Source organism: Salmo salar, chromosome 05 (assembly GCF_965601325.2).
Source record: "Salmo salar chromosome 05, fSalSal1, whole genome shotgun sequence".
Classification (NCBI taxonomy): Eukaryota; Metazoa; Chordata; class Actinopteri; order Salmoniformes; family Salmonidae; genus Salmo; species Salmo salar.
Genome location: NC_138295.1, coordinates 60,903,165 through 60,929,122, shown reverse-complemented (window position 1 = coordinate 60,929,122; position 25,958 = coordinate 60,903,165). Strand labels below are relative to the sequence as shown.

Below are 25,958 nucleotides of genomic sequence, written 5' to 3'. Positions count from 1 at the left end.
AGCTGTGAGTCTTCTTGAGTAAGTCTCAAAGAGCTTTGCACACCTGTATTGTGCAATATTTGCCCATTATTGTTTTCAAAATTCTTCAAGCTCTGTCAAGGTGTTTGGGATCATGGCTAGACATCAATTTAAATCTTCCATAGATTTTCAAGCAGATTTAAGTCAAAACTGTAGCTTGGCCACTCCGGAACATTCACTGTCTTCTTGGTAGGTAAGCAACTCCAGTGTAGATTTGTATTTGTGTTTAGGTTATTGTCCTCCTGAAAAGGTGAATTCCTCTCCCAGTGTCTGGTGGAAAGCCAACTGAACCAGGTTTTCCTCTATGATTTTGCCTGTGCTTAGCTCCATCCTGTTTCTTTTCATCCTGAAAAACACCCCAGTCTTTGTCGATGTCAAGCATACACAGACCATGATGCAGCCACCACCATGCTCGAAAATAAGGAGGCTCAGTGATGTGTTGTGTTGTGTTGGATTTGCCCTAAACATAAGGCTTTGCATTTAGGCCAAAAAGTACATTATTTTGCATTCTGTATATTTGTATTCTTTTCACTCTGTAATTTAGGTTATTATGTGGAGTTACTTCAATGTTGTTGATCCAGCCTCAGTTCTCCAATCACAGCCATTGAACTCTGTTGCGGTTTTAAAATCACCAACGTCCTCATGGTGACATCCCCAAACAGTTTCCTTCCTGTCCTGCAGCTCACTTCAGAAGGACAACTACATTTTTTATGTGTCTGTGTGGTTTAATACATCACCCACAGCATAATTATTAACTTCACCATGCTTAAAATATATATTTCATGTCTGATTTGTTATTAGTTACCCATATAACAATCACTGCACTTCTCTTTGAGCATTTCAGAAAGCTCTTTGGTCTTTGTAGTTGAATCTGTGCTTGAAACTCAATATCGGACTTTGGGACCTTAGATGTTGTATGCATGGAGGACAGAGGAAGGGGGTAGTAATTCAAAAATCATGCCAACCCCTATTATTCAACACATAACTTATGTGATTTGTTAAGCCAAATTTTACTTCTGAACTCATTTTAGGCTTGCCTAAACAAAGAGAAGGGAAAAGGGATACCTAGTCAGTGGTCCAACTGAATGCATTCAACTGAAATGTGTCTTCCGCATTTAACCCAACCCCTCTGAATCAGAGAGGTGCAGGGGGCTGCCTTAAATCGACATCCATGTCTTCAGCACCCGGGGAACAGTGGGTTAACTGCCTTGCTCAGGGGTGAATACTTATGCAATGACAATTTTATTGTGATAGAATTTTAATTAATTAGACATTATGGAGTATTGTGTAGATCAATGACAAAAAAAAAAGAATCCCACTTTGTAATGCAACAAAAAGTGAAAAAAACTTCAAGGGGGTGTGGACTTTCTATAGGCACTGTACATGATCTGGAAGAAATTGGATATTGAATGCAGGAAGGGACGAGGGCCCTGGTGGAAGATGAATGAAGATGAACTCATTTCACCCACCCACACAGGGAGCAAGGGCTATGAATGAGCAAGTCGATAATATTGAGTATGGGGAGGGGACTCCGGACCAAGAGGTTTAGTGACCATGTCCAATCCACCGGTGTCGGCATCCATAGAGAGGTCATTCATCATGGGACAGACAAACGGCAGTGGGGGAGGGAAGGTTTGCGATAAGAATGGGAAGCTCTGGATTGCACTACAAACTCAACTGGCTGCTAAAATGCAAGGTCGTGGTTCGGTAGAAAAGGTAACAAGATAATGAAATGTATTATAAAACACGGAATTGGGAAATGTCGTGGGAAATGTCCTTGAAATGTACAGCCAAGTACTAATGGAACTGGATGGGAGGAGTCAAAGAAATGTGGAGAGAGGTCAAGTAAGGGAAAGCAACTATTTTATTGTCTATTTATTAATGAAATGGGCCGGAAGTACTTCAATATAAATAAACTCCATTAAACACAAGCAGAGTGCATTTATATTCCAGCAAACTGCTTGCAATTACCTATTTAGAAGACATAAGTTGGTAATTAATACAGCAATCCCTGTAATGCTGTACCTAGGGAATTTATAAACATCAATTATATTAAATAGGAGAGTCAATGGGATAGAACTTGTAGCCTGCTGCAGCAGTCACAGCATGATACCACTACCAGTAAACATCCCCCTCAACGCTAACAAATGCTTCACTGGACAAAACCATCCAACTCCACTATGTATTTTTCCAAGAGAAAGCAAGAGAAATTCTGATTGGGGGTTTTGTGATCTACTGCAAACACCAACAGTCTTCACATTGTAATAACCCAGAAGTCCCTTGACAGATAAAGAAGGGATGAAGGAGGAGAAAAAACAACCCAGCTCAGTGGAAAACAACCTGGCACTGTAAATCTCCAAGCCCTGCTCCACTGTCAATATTGCTGATCAGACTGGTTCTTCCACATTATGCAGACATCTCCAGGTCCATTGCTGCTTACAGTATCAGTCTTTCACATAAACCATCCATCTCATGGACCAGATCAATACAAGCTGTCTCTCCAGCACCCTGCAAAGGGTAGGCACTGTTTTTGTGGACGCTGGACAGAATACACTCCAAAACACAGGGCTCTACAGTGCGACCATTTTACTCGCATATGTGCCTAAATAATTTGCTGTGCGACCTGGAATTTATATTTACTTTTTTTTTACTTAAATTTTTTTTTTTAAATTAAAATCACCCAGATGATAATTGTTGCAATGACTACTTCACTATACCGCAGCCCCTGAGTGCCACTGAGAATACAGATTCATGACCGTCTTGCTTGCACCATTACTACAAATAAATAATTTTGTTACTTGAAATATTTTTTATTGTGCTCCTACATTTTTCAACTTAGGCACACACGTGCTCCTTGTTAAAAAGGTAAGCATAGAGCCCTGATACACAATACAGCACAGTAACACTAGTCACTGTATATTATCATCAATGGATAGTCACTTTACCCCTACCTACATGTACATATTACCTAAATTATCTCGACTAACCTGTACCCCCCGCACATTGACTCGGTACCCGTCCCCCCTGTAACAAATATTTTCTTACTTAAAAAACGACCTCTGCATTGTTAGTTAAGGGCTCGTAAGTAAGCATGTCAAGGTAAGGTCTACACCTGTTGTATTCGACGGATATGACAAATACATTTTGATTAGATTGAGATGTTTCAAGTCATATTTCTGACATTACAAAGCTGACCTAGGAATCAAGTATTTTTATCACAAAGAGGTAAATGGTATGTAAATCAATCTGTAGAGAAAGATATGCACTAAATAATAGGCTAGGGTTTGCTAATTGAATAAGCTCAATGAATTGCAAAATCACATCTACTTATGTGTCCGTAGTTAACAGAACCTCCTCATTACTCTACTGAACCTTGCTGACCTCTTACACAGGGTTAGCCCAGGGCAAAGCTGTCTCAGAGCATTAGGGCTGAATCCCTCTCGCCACACATCCCAGCACTTTCCTGGTCAGGAAGGCAAAAAGCATAATCCGGAACCCGGGGAGTGCACTTAAGCTAATTACCAGGTTGCACGGGCACGCTGCATTCGTTAAACAAGCGAGCAGGCAAGTTAACATCAGGAGTATGGAGTCCCTTCACTGTAATCATTCCTTTATTCTAATCAAAGGTTTAAATTGAGCAAGCCCTCTCAACCATCCAAGCAACAAAGACTTCTGATTACATTTAAGTAACGAGACAAATAACTCAAGGGGAAGACAAAACGAGGACAAATATTTTAGGAAACTGGATTTCCACTTAGTCGGACTAACAAGCACATGGGCACAAACATTTGTACTTAAATGCTTTGAATTTGAAGCCCACAAGATTAGTCATGCCAATTGAAATAACCAGTATGGTATTGTGTTAAATTATTTCTAAGAAAGGGCGATGCTGAATAGAAAACTCTGAAAAATGCATACAAAAAATTGATCACAGGCTTGTTAAGACAGTAAACTAAACTATTGCTGATCACAAAAAATAGTAAGTGCAATGACCCTGAAAATCCTACAAAACTGGCATGAATCCTTGCTGCTCCAATCAAGCAAATTGTTATCTGGGAATCTAACTGGGTATGAAGACCCAAAAAGAATGTACATGGTAGTAATTGGAGTGATTCTTGGCACTATTCTGTAGAATTATAAACAGTGAGATGTCTCACAATGAATACATCCAGAGCCAAAATCCTGACTCCCGATACATCCTATACATATATTTTTTACCCTTGCATTTCACTTTCAATTTGGCAGCAGCTCTTCAAATTGCGAAAAATAGCGTTCATGGCATTGCCATCCTTCTGTCAGGTTTCACAGGTTATGGCCAGAGAGGGCTTCCATATACACATCTGACAAACCAGCTATCCCCCACCCAGTACCCCAATCAACAAAGCCATCACCTCGAGACTGAATTTCTCTGTGTTGCCTTGGGGAAAGTGCATAGGTAACGTTTTAAGGTGACCCTCGGAGCAGGTTTGCTCGCAGCAGACCTCATTCACCGAGCCCACTTTCTCAAGTCTTGTATCGCTGTGACTTTGAAGTCCTGGCCAGAGACGGGCTTTGAAAAGCCAGCAATCTCCCCACCATGACCAGGCACAGGATTAGCAAATCCCTGTAGGATTGGGTAGGAGGACAGGGGGTCGTTTTTGGGGGGTAGCATTTCCCCTCCGGACAGAGCTGGGGATTAACAAGCTACTAAGGAAGCAGAGAACACAAGGAGCCAGCCTTTTTGTGAGTTCCTCGGAAACCAATTTGTAGTGGGAGAAACTAAGAGAGGCAGCTAATTCTGCCCAGGACCTCTCTGCATCAACTTTCTCTTGTTTTGCTGCTCAGAGTCTAAACTATTTTCTCAGGAAAAGAGAGCTGTGTCCAGGCTGTCAATGTCCCTCTCCTTGACAGTGGCTTTGAAAACAAGCCTCTACAGTGCACGGAAGAATAAGAGCCTGAGCGAAAGGGGCACTTCAATGACCGAGCCTTAACAATTTAGCATTTACTGTGTGAAGAAAATAAAAACACACTCCTCCAACTGACGACGTCACTGAAAAAGGGTCGTGTCAAACTGGCTTTGAAACAAATAAAAAAGCCCTGAAACTACTGAACACACTTGCATATTAACTAAATCGGTCATTAAACAGATCTGACAGAAGCATATGTTTTCAACTGGAACTGTGTCAGAGGAGCAGACAACCATTTGGGACACATGACCATAGATAGCTTTCCCCCTAGCGTTTGTAGATTAATGAGGTCTTTGTCTTATCTCTGATAGGAGCCTGAGGAGTTTGCCCTCTATGTCTTTGTTGAACAGAGTCTCTTGTGGAAATGGAAGATTGGCCTGTATGTGTGGGAAAGCGAGGTGGACGGGACACATCGGAGTTCAACTGACTTAATAAAGCTTCTCTCTATCTACCCCGAGATCTCCTCACCCCAATTATATGACTGACACCTCTAACCTCACCCCAGGTCCCCCATCCCACATCCAGCGCTTGTCCTGTCCCTCCCTTCACCGCTCTTAAATCACTCAGCAGGGCTGGCAAGTGTTGGGATGATGGTGGCAGTCATTCCCCAGGCTCCTCTCACTCTGTTTCTGGCTGTTTGAATTGGGCCAGGGTTGGGGCATCTCCTCTGAGAGCCCTGCCAGGTGAGATGGGAATTATGGAGAAGAGAGAAGCTGCGGTTTAAGCGATATAGGGTGCAGAAATTGCTATAATTATGCCTATATGTCCTCAAAATGTAAAATGAATGTAAATCACTCACTAACAGACACCAAACAATAACAAAGTACTGTAAAATAGGTCTTAGACTGATATTATGGACATATTTTTTTAGACATTTGCACAGGTTCTACCCTCAGATTGGTCCAAGGTCACAGCTAGATTGCATCTGGCCAACCATCTGTTTAGACCCGTCCCGTGAGATGGCCTGTCACCAGCACACCTTGGCCCTGTCCTCTACTGTCCATGGTCATGGTCACCAGGGACTGTCAGACCAGACAGGATGGGGGAATCCATGCAGTTGTTTTTTCAATACCCGCGTGACTGACGGGTTGGCCATCATGCAATTTAAGCCACTTTCCATCACGGCCTATACCTCAATCTGCTGTTGTCATGCTAATAAACACATAACATGATAATATACATCTAATCTACTTTTACAAAAACAAAAAGCAAGGATAATTCAAAGTTATGAAGAGGAGTTACCCCCTACATTTGCTCATGAAAATTACTCAGCTCTGTAGATTGATTAAAATATTTTATAAAATCTAATGAATAATATAGGTCATTACAGGAATTTTAAAAAGTGGCTTAATAACCTTTCACACTGCTTCCATTTATCAATCTGTCACTGGGTGCCTCCAGCCAGCAGACCTTGCCCCTATCCTATCAAACCACTCTTATCCAGAATTATTAAAGATCAAACCGTAAGAAGAAAGTTCATAGCCAGAGTTACAACTCCCAATCAACATTAATCTCACTGCAATTAAAATTCACGGCATTCTTACCTTAACTTTCGACAAATTTGACTGCAGAGATTCAGCCAGCTGAGACGGATAGATGATTGGCACTAGCTGGTTAGGATCGCCACCTCGAGTGAAGACATCCACAACCTAAACAAAAACAAGAATAAGAATTATTTAAAAACGGGCAAATTCAAGAGTGACTTACAGTTAGACATTCACCATATTTAACGGTCTAGGCAAGAAATAGAACATCTGCTCTATTTGGTCATTTTTATAAAAAAACGGCTTTTTGAGCAAATTAAGATCTTCACACCTCGGAGGTCCTGCAAGTCACATCAATCAAATTCCTCTGCCGCTGTCATGCATCAATTAATATATTGTGAAGCAGGGTTCCTATCTGGTACAAAGTTCCTTTAGAACACCGACAATTATATTAACGAGTGAACTACTTCCTAAAAACAAGATGCAGCAGATCAATAATTTCAGAAGGTGATATGTACCAACCCTGCATAATAATTATGTGTCGGTCAACCTATTTCCTCGCCATCAAAATTTGCTAACAATTGTCCTCTATACATAATTTCAAAAACTTGCTGTGCTCCCTGACTGACTACATTTTTCTTTCAGTGATTATTAGCGAACTGGACAGTCGAGAAACTGTATGAATGAAGGCTTATTATACCTTCCAAACTGTTGGTTTTAGTAATTTTAAAAAGTATACATAGATAGAGATCTCTTGAGCGAGCGATAGAGAGAGATACACTACCTTTCAAAAGTTTGGGGTCACTTAGAAATGTCCTCGTTTTTGAATAAATGCACATTTCTTGTCCATTAAAATAACATCAAATTGATCAGAAATACAGTGTAGACAACTATAGTTTTGGCAAGTCGGTTAGGACATCTACTTTGTGCATGACAAGTAATTTTTCCAACAATTGTTTACAGACAGATTATTTCACTGTATCACAATCCCAGTGGGTCAGAAGTTGACATACACCAAGTTGTGCCTTTTAACAGCTTGGAAAATTCCAGAAAATGATGTCATGGCTTTAGAAGCTTCTGATAGGCTAATTGACATAATTTGAGTCAATTGGCAGTGTACCTGTGGATGTATTTCATGGCCTACCTTCAAACTCAGTACTTCTTTGCTTGACATAATAGGAAAATCAAAAGAAATCAGTCAAGACCTCAGAATTTTTTTTTAGACCTCCACAAGCCTTGGGAGAAATGTCCAAATACCTAAAGGTACCACGTTCATCTATACAAACAATAGTACCCAAGTATAAACACAATGGAACCACGCAGCCGTCATACCGGTCAGGAAGGAGACACGTTCTATCTCTTAGAGATGAACGTACTTTGGTGCGAAAAGTGCAAATCAATCCCAGAACAGCAGCAAAGGACCTTGTGAAGATCCTGGAGGAAACAGGTACAAAAGTATCTATATCCACAGTAAAACAAGTCCTATATCGACATAACCTGAAAGGCCGCTCAGCAATGAAGAAGCCACTGCTCCAAAACCTTCCCAACCATGAAGCACGGGGGTGGCAGCATCATGTAGTGGGGGGGCTTTGCTACAGGAGGGACTGGTGCTCTTCACAAAACAGATGGCTTCATGAGGAAGGAAAATTATGTGGATATATTGAAGCAACATCTCAAGACATCAGTCAGGAAGTTAAAGCTTGGTCGCAAATGGGTCTTCCAAATGGACAATGACTCCAAGCATACTTCCAAAGTTGTGGCAAAATGGCTTATAATAAAGTGGTGATCCTAACTGACCTAAGACAGAATTTCTACTAGGATTAAATGTCAGGAATTGTGAAAAACTGAGTTTAAATGTATTTGGCTAAGGTGTATGTAAACTTCCGACTTTAACTGTGTGTGTGTGTGTGAGATATATAAAAAAAACTCAATACTATAGCCAGGTTTATAGTGGAAGGCAAACAATGATTATTGAAGTAAAGGAAGGACCCGAACAACCAATGCAACTGTAAAGTACTCTGGAAATAACAAGAGCAGCAGCAAAAAAAAAAAAAAGACATTTAAATGTCCTGTGTTTAAGATGTCAGAAGAGAAATTCCATTGACTAACGAAGCAGAAGAGGACAAGTTTCTTGACTGGTTCTTCTCTATTCAGAGAAAGGGAAGTTAACAAAAGTGCACTTAGTTTACATTTATAATGGGCAGCTTATGAATAAAATCTGTTGACAAATCCTAGAGAGAGTTGGAGATGGCCAAATCACAGGGCATCTCAGAACACAATCTGTTCTGGCAATCTGTTTAAAGAGCATTAGACTTCACTTTGCCAGTTCCCCTTTCAGCACAGAGTGGTTTGAGAAAGCTTTGGATTTCTTTCTTTGAATTCTCCACTCTGACAATATGGCAAAGAGATCTTTCAAACAATGAAAAAGAACAATCTGTTGCTTTCGTAAGTGATTTTGTTCCTCTGGATAGGCTGACACCTAGATTTAGGTCCAATTTTTTAAATGATGCCAGAGCATTTCCATGCTCTTGCAGTGCACGGTTCATGTTGTGAATTATAGCATATTATGAGGGTTATCCAAGTCCTTGGCCACAAAATGTACACTACAGAAATCCCAAATCGGGACAAGGCCTTGCTTAACATGAGGGCCATCAATCACAATTAACATTTTGGAAACACATTAACCTGGTCATTGTTCTGGAAAATTCCTTCTGCCAGTCGATTCAGCAGAGCCTCCCTCCCATTGCAGTGGCTATTTATAGTTAGACTGAACTTGGTCGGTCAAAATCATCTGCGATTGAACATTCTTGGGGCCATGATTAGAGACCATTGGCCTAAATCCAACACTAGGACCTTATCTATTCTAGACAAAGCTAATTGTGACAAATGGTCAAGGTCGGGTATGTGACCTAGTCCCCCAAAAACACAGCAGGTATTTCAACCTGTAAAGACTTATTAAAAAAAGAAGCCACTGGACAAAAAAAAAAAAAACAGACCAGCTGGCAGCCACATGCTAACGCTGGTTCCTCTATTGTCTCAAATTCTATAATAGCTCTGTTCATTTGTACGTTGTTCCATTTTCTCTATGCCCCCAGTATGAGAGAAAAAGGCCAAGAGCACAAAGAGAGAAAATCTAAACTGTAGTGTATCAATAACAGCCTATTTGTGGGTTGCGTGATACGCGTGGGCTTCTGGCCAATGTTCTATTGTTTTGCTCTTTTTTGGTCTGTAGCAAAATGTTGATCGATGAATGCTGGTACTTGCCATCTGTAAGAGCTGTAATGGATCTCAGAATTCAAAGCACAGCCTGGGAAAGAACAACACAAAATAATAACATATTCAACGCTTGTGTGCAGTGGAAACCAAATTCCATTTCAAGTTCAACAGCTAAACATGATTAACTCCAAAGCACTAAAAGGTCCCAGACTTCAAATTGCTCCCAAATGCCCAGTAGATTTATTTTAGAGGGTAGGGCTATGCGTTTTATTTTCCTTCGGAAAAGAGGGGAAAGTTGCACAGTTTAATCAACACCACAGATCAATAAGCCACCTGTTAGGATCATGCTCGTGCAATCTGATTGGTGCACTGCGATCAACTCGTCAATGCAATTTCAAAATATATTTTCCTGGAGTAAGGGAAAAAGCAAGCATCTGTCGGGTTCAGTAAACTTTCAAGGCTCTTAACATATTGTATGTGGAGCTCAATCTTATTTTCCTTAAAAAAAATAAGAAAATTGAAGCAATCTAAAAGTATGATATACGCAAGCCATCATGACATGCTGACTAGACCGGACACGTCGCGAGCGTCACAAAATAAATGTAGAAATCCATGTTATTCAATTATTGCACCCACGAGCGTCTTCGTTGCCAAGGGCTAAAATAGAACTCCTTTCTATTTCTGACGCAGATCATGCTGCAAGTCCTGCCTCTCCCATCTCCTCATTGGTTTATATAAGCAGGTACCCACGTGCCATCTCCTCATTGGTTATACCCACGTGGGTGATTGAAAAACGAACTGTTTTGCCGGTCGTCGTGGTAATACTATGAAAGTTTAGATGCCAATCACCATATAAGTTCAATGAAGAAAAAGCCTGGAAGGAGGAGAGATGACTAGAAATGATTGATTTGGCCGTTTTATTTGTGGATTAATTGTCGGAGTAGAGGACCTTGTGCATTTCAGGTAAAATAACAACTAAATGTTTATATCCCAGGACAAATTAGCTAGCAACAGCAAGCTAGCTAAATAGGACAAATTAGCTAACTAAGCTAACTAGCTAAATTGCAAGCTAACTAGCTAAATTGCCATACATGTTTAATGCTTTTCGACCTGTCCCCAAATTAATGTAATTGGTTCAGAGTTTGTTTTGATATTTTAACCTGCGTGTCGTGATCGCGTTTGGTGTAGGGGGACAAAATAAATTTGCGCACGATGGCGCACGCACACAGCCAGTTTGGGTTCCGTGTAAGAGTAGCATAAGCTAAACACCTAAAAAAAAGAAAAAACCGAAATGTAAATTGGAAGGAAAAAAGATCTGAGAGGGCTTTGAGATAACGGTGCTAGCATAATCTTTTCTGATTGGGTAACATGAATAGAGGAACGATTCCACCACCAGAGCTAAGGTAACAAAACTGGCCAGCCTGGGCTTCCTCTCAACTCTGAGTTAACATGTAAACACCATTACACTATCCACTGCTCGTAATCACAACTTGGTACGTAATCATGTACAACTCTGGCCGCTGAAACATTTTACAGGATGTTTGTTTTATTTGCAATTTTATTCTACTCTTTTCAGACGCTTCCATATATGGTTGTAAGGACAAACAAGGAGCTCACACACCTGCATGTTAACATGTGTTGACATGAGCATGTGCGATTCTGCATCGATTCTGAATATGGATCTTCAACAGTGAAAGAGGAGATTTCACAACCACATCTCCAAAGGAACCAGAAAAGCTTCATTAACCAGCAAAATGACACAAATGACAACAACCACAGATCTCAGATCTCGCCAAGTGGAGGAAGAGATGAAGGATAGGGGTGACAGTTAGGAGAAGACGCACCCCCCCCACTGACCTGCCAGCAGTTTGATTAATCATAGAGACTAAAGTGGGAAGACTTAGCTGCTCATTATCCCGGATCAGGACCAGGGCTCGGCATTAAGCTATTAGGATCATCTACAGCTGTGGACCACCATGTCACCGCGGGTGGTGCCCATTGTCCAACCCCTCCCCCCTCCCCTTGAAGGTTTAACGCAGGGGCTCCTAAATGGTCGTTGATCAAGCGTATGTTTCAAGCTCCCCTCATTTCTGTTACAGTCAATATTAGCAAATATGTAGTAACAACGGTTTGCGGTTCAATGTCACGGACCATCTCAAACTACTTAAAGCGAGAGTGCCAGAATTTCTGTTCTGACAATGTTGATGATATCTCTGATTACTTGAGAAGAGAGACATTTTTAACGGTCAATTAAAATGTAGACTTTGGGCAGATAATTCAACCCTTTCTCTAGAAATGCATCTAGAACCATCCATATGTGAGCAACAAATTGCCACTCAAAGATCATCCAAATATCATCAGTTGAGATCAAGTTACACCCTAGAGCTCTCTTGTGCATGTCATCCCAGTGTCAAAACACTAGGAGAAAATGCTAGCCTAGCGAAGGAGTTTTTCAGCTCTACATCAAATGTTAAAAGAACTGACCACAGAGATGAGCATTCCTACGGAATACCAAGAACATGTTCATCGGGCACACAGAGTACCCTGTAACGGTCCTTCCTCCTCTCAGCTGTCTATTATTGTGGGTCAGTGTAGTATTGTGGGTCAGTGTAGTATTGTGGGTCAGTAAGAGTGAAATCACAAGGAGCGCAAAAACAGTCCAGCAGAAGGGAGAGGCATGTTGTGACTACTCGTCTCTCACCATTCCTTCACCACATTCCCATACTCTACGTCTTAACAGTGGGTAAGGTAAATGACTTGACCTCCCCCCCCCCCCCCCAACATGGCCCCCTTCCCCAGATAGCCAAAGAAAATCAATCAGTATTCAGGTCAAGCCACAACTCCACCTTAACTCCTGACCCCTGACCTCACCCGGCTCTCCTCAGACCATGACAGGGGTTTGTCTGTGCTGTCTGTGTCAGGTTTTAACAAAGTCCTCGTGTCAAGGGGAGGAGCAGCGGTCTAACCCTGTCATGGCCAACACAATCAATCCAGCGGAGGAGTTCAAGGTGGTCTGACCCACACCTGACCCTGAAACCATGGCGACAAGCTCAACCAATGATTTTCCCATCAAACCCCCACAGAGAGTGTCTGAGAAACAGTCCAGGATATGCTCATGTTTCAGGGCAGGCACTGGAGGACAATTACTATCATTTACATTTTTTTATCTACAACAACGTGACACAGCACAGTCTAAACATGAAGGCTGAACAACCCTGCTGCTGGTATAACTGGGGACCAAGGGGAGGGTATTAGCATAGCATAATTACACTGGGGAAAGATCCATGGAACAATAGTGTGGACACCGGGGAGCAAGACATAGCCCACAATTTGCCATTGTGCTCCTTCCCCCTTTCTTACCCCATTGATATTGGAGAATAATGCCGGAATTCAGACTGTTAGTTTAACCAATGGTGCATTTAGTATAATAATAACCAGGCGGTGCACAGGGTTAATGTGATTAGCAACCCTGTGCTGACACCTCACCATCCTCTTCCCGTGGGGTATTATAATGCTAATCTAAAAAGAGAAGGAAAAAAATATTTGACTGAATGGAAAATATCGGAGGCGGCAGGGACCTCGGAAGCCAAGTGAACACAATGCCTGCGTATTTCAGCCTAGTCTGCCAAGGCGAGCGGGTAGACAAATGGACATAGACATAATGCTAGCTGGTTAATTAAAAGAACATAATTAAAAAGGTCTTCTGTGTGAATGGTCGCCTCAATGCAATCACTGACCTGAGTGTCCGATATATGTTCCTCAGAGCTCAGTCAGTCTCTTACCGACTCCATTAGCACCTCAGAAGTGTTCCGAATAAGAAAATGGAAAGACAAAATGGGTCAAACTATGGGAGATGTGTAGTTCATTGTGGTGGTGTGGGGACATCTAACCAGACATTTCTTAGCACTTTTTCCAAATCAGACAAGCGTCTTGAGATACTGTTTGTTGGAACCTTTTTTTGGTGCCCATCTAGCGGTCACGGACACTGACTGTGATTATAGTAGTAGGTAATGAAACCATGTTTAGAGTGACAGTGACAGTGGGAGGTAGGGGTCATTTCCGCTGTGTCTATTTGGGTCCTTTCAAATTAGGTGACTAAAGATATACCCGGTTTACTGTACCTCTCTCACTCCTCTCTCTGAGACGAGGCAGTAAAGCAGTATCAGCCTCTGCAGTAGCAGACTTGTTTACCTTGAGTTGTCTTTCATACCGTCAGTCACCAGTGATCACCCCTCAGGGAGAGACTGTCGAGGCAGAGAGATAATGTGGGAAAGCAATAAAGGACAATCAAATGAAGCCGCCTTGGAGGCACTGGGCAGGAGAAAGAAAACCTGTAGGAGTGTGTTTGTGTGCGTCAACACAAATATGTTTACTGTATCTGTGTAAAAGACGAAACACATGGTAAACATCGGAACAGCCGGTATAACACACAAATACCCACCACACACACACAGCTGCGTGGATGAGTCCCCACATGGTTAACTGGTAGACCCGTGGAATGGGATGATTGAAGTGAGGGGGGTACGTAGCCTGGCCTGGTGCCCAGGGTAGAATTATATGACACTAACCCCCTGGACCTCTACCCCCACAGACCGGGTTTAAAAATAACCCTGTTACTGAACTAATCTTGCACCTCGTCCAAACCAAACGACTGATAGCATTATCACCACCCAGAGATGTAGACATATACTGTAAAAACCAGCACATACACCAACACATGCATATATACACACACACAGATGTTAAACAAAGCAAAGACTAGCAGACACTTGAATGCGATCCATTGTCATCCCTTCCCTAAGTGCATATATGTACAGTACACGCCAAGTCTTGATAGAACCCGGCCAAGTTTCCAGTAACAAGGTCGAACAAGACAGCTATTTATGCATAGTTGGGAAATTCGATGTAGGGTTTTGAACAAGCTAATAAAAACCCAATTGGCAGTATGCATGTCATTTAACACCAATGTGTGACAGACTAATATATATGTCTTTTTCTATAGTTGCATGATACCATTCTAAACCTAAGAGGTTTAATCATAACACTTTGTGTAAATGAATACCAGTCACCTTTTGAGTGCGTGCTGAGCCTGAATCGGGTATGATGAGGCATTACTGCATGAAGCAGCGGCTTTAAGCGGGAAAAACAATCTTAGGTTTTTAATTTCCTGCTTCATTTCACGTGTCGTGCCCAAAAAAATCCTAATTTCCAAAAACTGCAATAAGCTACTTTGAGACATGATCATGACTCAGAATAAGTTCTGCAGTAGCTAAACTCTAAATAGATTTTTTTCCCCCATGAGGTTATTGCTTTACGGTATAGGCTATATCTGTGACAACAGATACAATAACTGTGCCACAGATTTTAAGAACACAAACAAAGACTAATAGGGGGAATTTCGACCAAAGTTAAGCGTGCGTAAAAAGGGACGTCATTTTCTTTTTATGCGCTTTTCTCTATTTGCGTATTCTAATGTTACGCATGAGAATAGCATACTATTCGTTTGGGGTAGAGATCCAAGAAAGGAAGGTTGTGGCAGAGGTGTATTCTGAGGTTGACTTCATTCCGTCATAATTCCAACACCTTCACGCAAAATGAAACGATGAATAAGGTCAAGCAACCTGTCGGTTCCAAGTGCAACAACATCTTTCTTTTTTCGAATAGAAATAAACACTATTCTCCATGCACTGTAATTTACACATTTACAGAGCTATTTGTGTAATCCGTTTGGATAAGGGAATTGTAAATATAAATGGCAATTGTTTAAAATCTGTTTTACCTTATGATCGCTGGAGACAAATGTAAAACCAGTCATATTTCTGCAAACTAAAAAGCATGTCAACATGACAGGTATTTCCTACTCTTTTCCACGGTGAAGTATAAAATAGCTTTGCCGTTATTCAGAATTCTAATTGTAGGCCTAAGGCTTCATAATTTGTGGGTCTGAAATTTGGAAACCCAAGCCGAGGCTGTAGCCTATGAAAACCCGTATACACTGACAGTAGCGGCGAACCTACCGAGTTGATGTATGCACTCGAGAATTATTTAATTATATGGCCGGACATTTTCTTTTTTTTCTCCACAATGTCTATCATATTGAATATTCTCCACTATCAGTAGCCACCATCAGTAATACCCAGAGAAATAGGCCTACAGTGTCTTCAGAAAGTATTCACACCACCCCTTGACTTTTTCTAAATTTTGTTGTGTTACAGCCTGAATTTTAAATGGATTAAATTGAGATGTCACACAATACCCCAGAACGTCAACGTGGAATTATGATTTTAGAAATGTATTAAAAATGGAAATATCTTGAGTCGATAAGTATTCAACCCCTTTCTTATGGCAAGCCTAAATAAGTTGAGGAGAAAAAAAGTTTCTTAACAAGTCACATAAGTTGCATGGACAATAATAGTGTTTAACATGATTTTTGAATGACCTCCTCATCTCTGTACCCCACACACATACAGAAAATTGTAAGGTCCCTCAGTCGAGCAGTGAATTTCAAAAACAGATTCAACCACAAAGACCAGGGAGGTTTTCCAATGCTTCACAAAGAAAGGGACCTATTGGTAGATGGGTAACAATAAAATGCAGACACTGAATATCCCCTTTGATCATGTTTAAGTTATTAATTACACTTTGGATGGTGTATCAATACACCCAGTCACTAAAAAGATACAGGCGTTCTTCCTAACTCAGTTTCCGGAGAGGAAGGAAACCGCTCAGGGATTTCACCATGAGGCCAATGCTGACTTTAAAACAGTTAGTTTTCTCCTGTCACAGCCATTAAACTCTAAGGATGGATCAAAAACATAGTTACTACACAATACTAAACTAAATGACAGAGTGAAAAAAAAGGAAGCCTGTATAGAACAAACATTCCATAACATGTATCATGTTTGCAATAAGGCACTAAAGTAGAACTGCAAAAAATGTCCTGAATACAGTGCATTATGTTTGGGGCAAATCCAAACAACACGCCAGTGAATACCACTCTTCATATATTTAACCATGGTGGTGGCTGCATCATGTTATGGGTATGCTTGTCATTGACAAGGACTAAGGAGTTTTTTTTAGGATAAAAAGAAACGGAATAGAGCCAAACAGGCCATTTCCTAGAGGAAAACCTGGTTCAGTCTGCTTTCCAACAGACATTGGGAGACACATTCACCTTTCAGCAGAACAATAACCTAAAACACATGAACAAATATACACTGGAGTTGCTTACCAAGACGACATTGAATGCTCCTTTGTGGCCTAGTTACCGTTGACTTAAAAATGGCTTGAAAATCTATGGCAAGTTGTGAAAATTGCTGTCTGGCAATGATCAACAACAAATCCAGGTGTGCAAAGCTCTTAGAGACTTACCCAGAAAGACTCACAGCTGTAATCGCTGCGAAAGGTGATTCTAACTTGTATTGACTCAGAGGGTTGAATACTTCTCTAATCATGATTGTGTTTTATTTTTGATACATTTTATCCAAATATGACACATTTTGCATCGTTCCATTACATTGTTAGTTTACCTTTCTTTTGTCTGTCAAATCCGTGGGGTTGTTCCTAAAGGTCAATTGTGTTTTACATTAGGCTAACATATTACAAGTTGTTCCATCATTTGGGACATGTAGCCTATTTGAATCATTATGGAGCACAGACCATACATAGTGTCCTGTGAGGATCAAATGGCTCAGATCAGCTTGGCAATGGTTGACAACAACCAGAACCTCTCCCACCTGCAACGGGGAAGAGGGAACTGCTGGGTTGACAATTAAACGTTGTTAGTTGATTAAATAAATAACAGTCATTAGATTAATGAAAGCAAAGTCACGGCAATAGCAGTTTAAACCTGGAGCACGGTTCATGACGACGGGATCGTTGTCATCACAGTTCCGGGATTAGTGAGGATTATTAAGGTATATTGATAGGACTGCTGTTCAACACCCTATTGTACCCTTTTCTCACCTTCCAATATTTCATGAATTGAACATGGAAATATTCATGATGAATCAAACCGCTGTTGACTACAATGCTTTCCACAGTTGTGTCAAGTTGTCTGGTAGTGGATCTCTACTCTGAATAGATCATTCCATCTCATCCCACAGATACTCTATTGGATTGAGATCTGGTGACTGGGCGGCCATTGCAGTAAACTGAATTGACCGTCATGTTCTTGGAACCATTTCTGAACAAGCCTTGTGGCATGAGGCATTAACGTGCTGAAAAAATATGAAGGGATGCACCTGATTGGCAATGACGTTCAGATATCCTGTGGCTCCACTTTTATCAAGGGGCCCAATATGTGCCATGAAAACACACCTCACATCACACCACCACCCTGCAATGTTGACACACTGCATGATGGATGCATGTACTCATGTGGTTCTCCATACCCTAGTCCTCCTGTCAGTGTGAAACAGCAGGAACCAGGATTCATCAGACCAGGCAATGTTTTTCTGATTCTCCAGTGTTTTCTCCATTTATCCCACTTTGTTTTTTGCTGAATGAAGTGGAACTCTAAGGTCATGGACATCCATACCCCATTTGTGTCAAGGTACAATGAGTTGTGCATTCTTTTATAGGTCTTTGGGCACCAATGTTGTACTGGACTGTTAGTTGACTAGCTGTAGCCCATCTGTTGCTCTGCACATTTTGTGTCAGCCTCCTTTGTTGAAGTAGATTTAACAGATGACATCAATAAAGGATCATAGCTTTCAACTGGATTCACTGGTCAGTCTATGCCACGGAAAGAGCATGTACACATGTACAATGTTTTGCACACTCAGTGTATGTTCTAGTGAGTCTGTCAAGAAAATTAAATTAAAAAGTTAAAGTACTTAAAGGGATGATTTCAGATAAATGTACTGAAAACGCTATTGAATGAAAACTCCACAAGAAAATCTGTTGGCCAGCAAGTGGGAGGGTTTGAATTAAATTTATTCAGCGCCTGCAAGGGAATCACACCTGATAAGCCCGTTACGCACCTGCATAAGATAAGTCTGAATACCAACTACTGAGAAGTGCCTAGTAAAGGCGTGCATAAGAAAGGCATACATTTCCTAAGTCTGAATCGGGCCCTAAATGCATAAGGATTACATATATGGCATGAAGGATGGATGTTAAGATGATCAAATTACATTTTTGTCGATGTTATTCTCCTACTTACTCTGCCTATTTCCCAATGTCTCTCGCTCTCCCTCTTTCACTAATGTCCTCCTCTCACACATTTTCTCTCTGCGGAACAGATCTTTCCTGCATGCTAAGAAATTGTGGGTCGATTTCCAAGAATAACAAGCTCCAGCATGCACCCACATTTAAATTCCTGGAATGTGGTTAGTATATTTGGTTTTGTACTTTAATTCTAGCCTAAAAATAAAAACATATATTTTGAAATCATGCAGGAACTAGATGGTTTTCAGCTATAGTGAAATCCATTTCATGATCACAAAAATAGACTATACAAATACTGTATGAATGCGCCACCAGAAACAAAATCAACTTAATAAACCCTTTATAAGGATTTTGGATACAGCTAAGTAAAACCACCAGTGAATGGAAAGTAAACATTCAGTGACGTGAAGGGACGGATTGCTTCAGTTTCAACATGGGCAGCTAATCAATGAGGCAGGATGGAGGGAGGCTACCCTCATTATGAAGTGATTAAGAGATAATTTGGAACAAAAACCACTGCACCTTTATCCCCTCTAGGACTGCGCCAATCAATGTGTGTGCGGCCAGCAGCAATTTACAGGAGGGCTTGTTTCGTTAACTTGCATTCTATGAGAAGATGAGCAGTAGAGTAACAAGATTGTGGCAAAATATATATTGCTTCCTGCATTAAGTAGCCAATGGGAAAATCTTTTCATTCAAGTTTACTGATACCTATTGGTACTGTATGTATATAATAGTATCTCAATGCCTGAATATTGCATATAGGCCCTTGTGTTTGTTATGGTTCATTGGGGGCTCTGGGGGATTGTGGGTGTCACAGTTAAATGTGAGTTTAAAAAAAGGCAACGGTCTTAGTCATCGCTCAGTAATCCTCAGTGATGAGACTCAATGTGCAAATGAGGTAGCTACCTCCTTAGATGAAATATGCATGAAAGGGAAATAAGTTTCATCTCAACAGGATGTATTTCTTGCCCAAAACTCTTCTCCCTTACCAGCCCTGAGGGTACTGAGCACAAACTTCCCATCACACTAATCAAACAGCCGTGTATGTGTGTGGCCAATCTCTTTTGAGGAAGACAAAAAAAAAGGTCGTGAAATGTAAAAGGATTACTCAAATGCAGATTGAAGCACCTTCCCAAATCACCCAATTACAAACAAACATAGACAAGCCACTCAGACAGCAGGATTTACATACTAATATAACACAAATAAAGTAGGATGAAAACACGTTCACATACAAAGACTTTAAGGGTTGGTAAACCTTTACTGACCTGAATACATAAATATGATACTATCTGCTGACACAGGTTATACTGCCCTCTGTAATTGCTGGAACCCTTCCACTTCAGTTCATGGCGCTTAACCAGACAGTTACCCAGCATTCTCGGCCCGTGGCTGCAGCGGGTTAGCTGAGCAGCCTAAGACCATGTTTGACAAGGGGTTAACACTGCTAAAAAAACACTTTATAAAACCACAAGAAGACAGCCAGTCTGGAAAGGAGAACTGAGGCCTGTCACTTGTCCAGAGTGTGGTCTGCAAACCTTTTTCATTTTTTTCCATTCTACCCTCTGGTTGAACTCCGCTCTTTTTCCTCCCAAATTCACGCACTCATCAGCTCTGGGATAATTACCCTTACTGTGCTAACCGCGGCGGTGTGACAGGAGGGCAACCATCGCTCGCCTGTTTTTAGAATCAGAGCTAATTACTGCCCTGTCAAGGACTCTATTTAAATGACTGCTACTGATGGGGCTAATAGGATAAAACAGTGTCAATATTGAACACAGTCAATTAAATCAGACATTTATTTTGGGCACCAAGGTCCTGGTGTGCTGAAATGAACACAGATATACAGAAAAATAAATGAAAAGAGGTGATATTCAAACCAATACTAGAAAATCCAATAAATCATGAAAAATCTATGATGACCAAATACAGTGAAGCTTAGCATTGTAATGAGGACTCAGTAAAACAAGTTCCTGCATTGTGAAGAGCAAACAGCTAAAATACAGTAAAGTACATTCCCCCTACTGGTCCCGGACAATGATTGAAGACCCCCTTCAGCTGCCATGGCAAAGCCACGAGGCTTTCCTCAACCCACCATTTTTAATGCAACATGTTAATGTGATTTTCTCCCACTGTCCATTGGAGGGGCCAGACCTGAAGGCCAAGGCCTGGTGGTCTCAGCAGATAGCTGGGACAGGCCTGTCCCGTGTCAGCCTTGGGTTATGGATGATGGGGAGGCTCTGGGGCTGACAGGTAATAATTCACTCCCCAGGGTTCAGGAACCTGTCGCTGAACCGAGGCAGGCAGACAGGGAGGGTGGAAGACTGCACGGCCTTGCAAAACCCTCCTTTCCTTACTTCCCCCCCCTTTCCACTCCCACCTAAGCCAGATATGGGGTCCCCATTGGCTGCCCAGTTGCCATTGGTAACAAACTACCATCAATATGAAATATGAGGTGCCACAGTCCAGTGCTTCACTCCGGTGCAGGGCCAAACAAAGTCCCATATGCTGGGGGTGGGAGGCGAAGATTAACTGTTGCTTCTTCAAGCCAAACACAGTCACACTGCCCATTTTTTAAACTCCAGCAGCCCTCCAGTGCCGTAGGTAGTACTTCAGAGTCACCTCAGACAAATGGTAACTGTCAATACTCCACACTTACAATGCTTTAAAAAAAAAAGATACTATAAACGTCATATTGATCTCAAAATGGATGTTATCAACACAGAAGGGGCAGATTGCAGTAATTCAACCACTGCAATTGATATGTGCCAGGACGTCTGGGCTCTATCAGGATCCTAACCGAAACCATTCAATATATTATTATGGATAGTATAATGGTACCACAGTCTTCTGCGGAAGACAGTTGACTCAAAAGACAGTTGCTTCTCTACAGTACAGTAACTTGAGTCTGGGCCAGTTCTGAAGCCAGTTCTCCAACTGTTGGAACAGTTGGAGAGGCAGCAGAGTTGGATGAGGGAATATCTGCATAACAGGGGCGGTTCGGGGGGGGGGGGGGGGGGGGGGGGGGGGGGCAGTGCCCCTGTGACAACAATTTTGGACCCCCTTGTGGCCACCCTAAATGTGGAGTATGAAATAATTTTTACATAAGTAATTTTTACTATCATTCTTTTTTTACATCCGTTATTAGACAGTGGCAACGTGGAACACTAATGATTATGAACATGGTCTTTTGCCTGCTAATGCATGCAATGCAGTGAAGAAAACGATATGACAACAATAACGGCTAATGTAACTGGCCCCTCTAACAGTACAACTGGCCCCAGCTTGGCCCCCCCAGTTGAAATGGTCTAGAACCGCCACTGCACAGGGGTGACCGTGGGCTGGGAGGTATAGGCTGTACTGTACGTCCCACAGGACCATAGTTCTGGGCCCCTGGGACAGAGCCTATTTCTGCCCTCATTACCCCGCGGACCATTAAGGAGACACAGCCATCCACACGTCAAAGCCCTACAGCAGACCTCCCGTCATTTAATACAAAAACTACAGCGCCATCGGAAATAGGAAATAAAATTACACCGTGGTCTAAATGCACCATTAGCCATGCTAACCGAGCGCCGGCTCATTCAGGGCTGAAATGAGAGCCGGACAACATGCAATTTGGGAGCCGACGGAGAGGGAGCGGGCTGCTGACACTCGCCTCTCTCAGCTCCAGTCATTTACAGCCATCACCCACCAGCCTGCAAGACCTGAGTTACTTATTGAATGGGGTTGGGTAATAAGAAAGACCTGAGTTACTTATTGAATGGGGTTGGGTAATAAGAAAGACCTGAGTTACTTATTGAATGGGGTTGGGTAATAAGAAAGACCTGAGTTACTTATTGAATGGGGTTGGGTAATAAGAAAGACCTGAGTTACTTATTGAATGGGGTTGGGTAATAAGAAAGACCTGAGTTACTTATTGAATGGGGTTGGGTAATAAGAAAGACCCGAGTTACTTATTGAATGGGGTTGGGTAATAAGAAAGTGGAGATGTGTGTTTCTGGAGGTATGAAATGAGAGAGAGAGAGAGAGAGAGCAAAAGAGAGTGAGCAAGGTAAAAAGAGTTGAGAGAGGGCATACTGGTTGGGTAGGAGTTACAAATAATATAAACATATTATTCAAAAATGATAAATCCAGAAAAAGCAACAAACCAGTAGGATATTCCAACTCTTGTTGAAGGGAAGCAATATCAACACTTGTTGATTAGGCTATGACATCTAAACCACCTAATGTATAACAGTATTGTCATTTTCTCTGACAGAGCAGCCTAGCCCTGATGACAAGCACCAGTTTTAACATGTAAAAGATGGGGGTGAATATTGTTTTTAATAAAATGTCTGCAGCAAGAAACATTTAAAAAGGAGAAAAACAACCTTGTTTGTACTGTAAGATAATGATACCCTAGAGCTGGTGAGTTTTGCACCAAATTAACATGAATATTTAAATTTCTTCTAAAACCTTGGAATATAGATGCAGTTATCACACATCCACATCACCAAAACTATTATGGAGGGGAAACACAGTGGCAATAAAGATGTGTCTTTATGTTAGTTGTGCATGCTGCCAGTGGCGTCATACCCATAGGGGGCACAAAGGCACGTGCCCCCTCAGATGTCGTGTTGTGAGATGTTTCAGATGTTAAATTAATTAGTAATCTTAATTTTTAAGCCCATGTTTTATCAGAATTATTTATAAAAAGATCTGTCAGCAGTATTTTGCAGAGGGGACACACTGACTGGACTAGGCAAAGAGTACGCCCCCCCCACCCCCATAATTCTCCCTAGTAAGTGGTCCCTTCCCAAGTGCACAGAGAAAAGCAAGGCAGGCCACTATATTCTAGTGCGTGGAGTATCGTCAGTGGAGGAGGAGAGTGTAGAGTGACACATAGCGTTTGATTTGATTTTAGCTGATGGTGTTGGGCAGGAGGTATGTTTATAAATGAACGTGATCAAGCTATGTAGCCTAGGGATTTCTTCTTCATGAATAAATAAAAACAAAAATGTTCTGTTTGTCTGCTTCTACATCTGCATTGCTTGCTGTTTGGGGTTTCAGGCTGGGTTTCTATATAGCACTTTGTGATATCTGCTGATGTAAAAAGGGCTTTATAAATACATTTGATTGATAATACTAGCCACCTAGCAATTTTATGATGTTGGCTTTAGTTAGCCTGCTAGATAGACTCCCAATCTCATAACTAGCTAGCAAGCCATTTCAGGCTATCAATCAAGTTAGATTAGCTTGTCCCCCCACCCCACCCCCACACACGTACCTCATGCCACACTTTGGTCAAGATATTTGACTTGCAGATATAAGCCTACTAAAAGCTTCTCTCTGTTGGGCATAGCGGAGAGTGGTTCTAAAGAGCATAAAAAGATAGCTTATTTTTGTCTCAATCCAAGTCTGTAGGCTACACACAGACTGTCACCCAGACCTGTACCTTCAATGTCCTCCCATCCGGAACTAATGGACATTATTCTCGCTACTTCGACACAATATTGACTAATATATTTTGGCTTGTGTTTACCAAAACGCATTAAAAACTGCATGAAAAAACTAATATCAACATGTAACTCGAATCACTGTTATTGATATCCTCTAGCTGTATTTTCAGGCTATAAATATGTGCATAAACTCAAAAAAACATAAAACAATTTAAGAATCAAGTTAAATCAGCCTAAACATACAACGGCATCATCATTTGTTTCATTGCATAGGACAGATAACTAGCAGGTCACGGGCTGCAGTTGTTGTGGAAAATTCTAAGTCATCCACTACTAAAATCACCCAATGCGCATTTTAACTAAGCAGCTGTCAAAATGACAAGACATTGCTCTATAATATAAAGATGGTGAACCAAGTAAGGTAAATCTAGGCCTACAACAACAAGTTTGTCACGCCACACAAAGGACTGCGAAATCTTAGAAATTACCCAACTAGATACATCTTGGCGCACGCAGCTATGCATTTCAACTTACTCTTTATGTGGCAACAATTGTCTACAAACGCGATCTTGTATTCATCTTGTTCAAATGACCCAGTGAGATTATATAACAGTGTTTGAAAGACATGTATGGTTGCAGGTCTATTATATAGACCATTAAAGTCTCGTTTTAATGTATGTAAACTATAGCCTACACAAATACAAACAGACGTCTGTCTGCACAACGACAAAACACAGTCATATAGCCTATCCAAAGACGAATAGAGTATTCCTAGTATACTATTTTTGCCATATTTACTTGTTGACAAAAGCTCTTTTCGCGTGCATTTAGTTGAAAAGATGATCGAGCTGCAGCGGATGGTTTAGGACACGGTTTCCCAATCTCGGTCTTGGGGCCCTTCCTGGGTGGACGTTTTGGTTTTGCCCTAGCACGAACCAGCTGATTCAAATAACTAACTCCTTCAGTAGCCGACTGTCTCCGTGGCTGCACCTACATTTAACTTGCGCATTCGGAGTATTTTGTGGTGCCACAAGTTTGTCCCCAGTATCTACATAGAGGACATTGGGCTATTTAAAACAAAACGATGTCGTATTCTAGTTCTAAGTAGGTACTTATAGGAAGTCCTACCATTCATTACATGTTTGGCCAGTTTATACCACCTACCCGTTTTGGTTTTTGCCCTAGCACTACACAGAGGAATCAAATAATCAACGCTTGATAAAAGGTGCCGTAGTATTATTCTTACCTTTTTCTTTCGTTTTGGCTATCTTGTTTCGTTGTCAATAATTTGATTCTAGCAGGACAGAGACCAGTGTTACAGAAGCGTAAAGACAGGATTAGTTATTTTTTCCAAAAAGGCTTGTATTCCCAGAGCGCGAAAGCTGCGAAAGAGCGCCCCTTGTCATGACAGAGACCCACGCACGCTCGAGCTGGACTGCAATCACAACATACCTCACCCAGCGAAGAGCAGCAGAGGATAATACACGCCCTAGTGTGTTGAATTGGCAGGCAGTCGGTCCAATGACAGGGGGAGGGATAGTACCAGACCTCGTTTGAGACGGGGTTTCTAATGATTTTTTTTTTTAACCTTGTTTGAGACGTGTTTTGTTCAAACCTTTTCATTTGACTCCTCCCTCAACATCTCACTTTTGTCCAGTTGTTGGATGCCTACACATCTG

General features: G+C 41.5%; 1 protein-coding gene across 2 annotated transcripts in view; it reads right to left on the bottom strand.

Annotated features, from left to right (window-relative positions):
* The window catches only part of sema6cb (semaphorin 6Cb), a 122,672-nt gene extending 96,934 nt beyond the window's left edge, over positions 1 to 25,738 (bottom strand). The window contains exons 1-2 of one of the 2 annotated variants that reach the window (XM_014200836.3): positions 25,526 to 25,738; positions 6,509 to 6,613 (exon numbers count right to left, since the gene is read on the bottom strand). The gene's annotated coding sequence lies outside the window, so the exon portion shown is untranslated. The remainder of the gene's footprint in view (positions 1 to 6,508; positions 6,614 to 25,525) is intronic. The other variant, XM_014200832.3, reaches the window with a different exon arrangement.
* Positions 25,739 to 25,958: the final 220 nt, after the last annotated feature.